The 2,745-nt window shown below is 33.8% G+C and overlaps 1 long non-coding RNA gene across 2 annotated transcripts; it reads right to left on the bottom strand.

Annotated features, from left to right (window-relative positions):
* Positions 1 to 858: 858 nt before the first annotated feature.
* LOC135788911 (uncharacterized) lies at positions 859 to 2,745 on the bottom strand. Of its 2 annotated transcripts, XR_010547466.2 has the most exons (5): positions 2,499 to 2,745; positions 1,654 to 1,799; positions 1,237 to 1,334; positions 1,010 to 1,095; positions 859 to 929 (listed from the first exon to the last, which is right to left on the bottom strand). It is a non-coding gene; the product is annotated as an uncharacterized lncRNA (long non-coding RNA). The 2 variants fall into 2 exon arrangements; XR_010547465.2 differs by having other exon boundaries at positions 1,654 to 2,745.

Here is a 2,745-nt window from a genome sequence, read left to right as displayed (position 1 = left end):
CAACACCAGTGTAATGTGAATTCAACAATGTTAAGTGTTAAAATACTGATTAATAGCCACTTTTGTTGCTAATGGGTTGTTTCTATAAAAGACAAATGACAAGAAATATTGCAAAACCTCTTTTTATTAAAGTACATCACATTTAATATTTACATTGATACACACAACACTTTGCATTTAATACTGCTTATTTAAATACCTCAGCTACAATTAGAAACAGAATACAGTATGGAATAATCAAAGTTATCTTATACCACAGCGCAGTGACATGAAAACCACTTATTATAAGGTCTTTAATATATCAAATGAGAGTTAAAAAAAATTAGCCACCCTACTCAAAACTTGAACATTAAAATACACTGCAATTACCTTACTGGCAGGCAGAAATGCTTATCTTTCACAATACTAAAGATTTATCCATAACAAAACAGACATTTCAATTCAAAAGACGTTTCATTTTTCTTAAATACGTTCCAACCTGGTATTTAGTTCTGTAGTTGTTTTACTCATGATGTAGTGGAAGGCTGCATCAGTGGTCTTCATCATGGAGGGAATGGCTTTTTGGTCCAGAATGATGCAAAAATTCTGGATGCAACTTCTGTTCCCAATGCAGTGCAGGCAGGGCTGTGCTGATTCATTCCCCTCAAAGCATGGATTGATGCTCATCACCTAAGTGTTTTAAAAGATTGTATTTGATGAATGTATTTGATGTGTATTTATGAACTTGTATGCATTTACATGGGGTGAACAATGCAAGCAAACTAACTGCTGAATAAATAACTAGAACAAAATACTAAAAAAAACTTACATAGCACAATCAGTAGCTTCAGTTGCACATTGACCCTCTTTCTTACTGTATTTCTTCCTTTCACAAATGAAAGGCAAGAGGTGAATGAGCCAGGGAAGAGCTGCCACATCACTGTCCCGTCCTAGAAAAACAGAATTTAAACACCATGAGTATACAGTTAAACTTTAAAACCGTAAAAGTAGCAAACCCATGTACACTTACCATATTTAAACTCCTGTTGACCAGACAGAGGGTCATCCATATTGTTGTATGTTGGCTATTTTGCAATACATCACCTCAGCATATTTCTGCAGATTTTCAAAGACAAAAAAGAGTCAAGAAAATACCAAAAAGGGTGCAGTTTTAACCGTTATTTGAATCAAAATCATCTCAGTATAATAAATCATGTTAGAGACAGTGTACAGTACAAATGTACTGTGTGTACTCACATAACTAGTTGGTAAGCTCTTATCCTCCAAACTGGGTTAAGGAATAACAGTTCCAGAATTCATGGGTATGCCGTATTCAAATATAGTCTGGTAGGGTCCTATCACAAAAATGACAATAAAGACTCTGAAAACTCAACATTCTTTTTATATTAAAAACAGCACTCAAGACAATATGAATCTTCATTTATACATTTTCAAAATAGTAATCAATTTGATTGCTATTTAATATGACATCAATAGCAAAACGATGTATGAGAAGATAATATATTTTTATTAAAGTTGGCAGCAGGTCATGTGAGTTTCTTTCCAGATTAATAATAATAATAATATGTACAAAACTACATATACTAAAAAGATTGGTTAACTGTTCAGTTATGTCAAATAAAATGATTTATATGTATAAATATATAAACTTACCTTCTGTAATGAATTTATATAAGTATTAGCAGTCGTTTCTCATTGGAAGTCATCCATGTCAGGTCTTCTTTAATAAACTGCCCTAAAAACAGCATCTCTTCTGAATGATTTGAAGCACTCAGTGTGAACTTTCACCAAACTAGCATCTATAATGACAGAAAAAAAACAAATGTTCGCCATACACGTTTTACACTTTCGTATGTATTTGCCATTTGCATCTGTCTGACATCTAGCGCCACGAAAAGCTTACAACACACAATGCATCCAATCTGTGCATACAAATGATGATATATTGTGATGTTTTGGTAAAATTAATTGTTGGTTTGGCGATATTTTCCCTGTTTGCATACATCTTAGAAAAACACATGACGATGCGGTTGCGGTTTTCTCCGTGTTTTTCAGTAATTTGAATAATTAACCGATATCCGTGCACTCACGTGCATGTAAACGACCTCGTTAACTCATGGTATCTAGCCTATATGATTACCTTATAACGAGCATCATATGGTGAATAAACGAGCTTTCATTTAACTTAATTTCATACCTTCAATTTGTAGTGCATGTCGCGTTTTATCATGGTTCAATTCTTTCGTTCATATCTCCTGTTAATATTATCCTTCTTGGTTTTAAACTTTTAGCTAGCAGTTTAACTTTATACTAAACTAACAAGGGAACAACGTAACACAAGGTAGCTCTGATTAAACTGAACCAAATAACGAACAAAGGGGAAATAAAATGGGAAAAATATCTTATTTAGGTTTTTTGGCATATGGCTGCGTAGAGTCAGACAGAGAAATAACAGTTTAATTTAGCTAAACCATGTGAATATTATGAGACTGATTTACCTGATCTCTTCAGTCCTCCTGTGAAAGAAAATGGCGGTAAAATCCCTGACAGGATATGTTTAGTGGAGGCGTGGCTTGATTTACACCGCTCAGAGTGAAATCTGATAACACCCTTGTTTAACACTGACACTGTCGTGAATATAACACTGGCCTAGCAATGGCAGTGTTATTTTATTACCAGATAGTGTTAAAACAACATCAACACTGTGTATTTAACACCATCCCTGAAAATTTAACACTGGTGATT

The sequence above is a fragment of the Paramisgurnus dabryanus genome, chromosome 13 (assembly GCF_030506205.2).
Source record: "Paramisgurnus dabryanus chromosome 13, PD_genome_1.1, whole genome shotgun sequence".
Lineage (NCBI taxonomy): Eukaryota > Metazoa > Chordata > Actinopteri > Cypriniformes > Cobitidae > Paramisgurnus > Paramisgurnus dabryanus.
The sequence above is the reverse complement of the archived record's forward strand: the minus strand, read 5'-3'. Positions and strand labels throughout refer to the sequence as shown.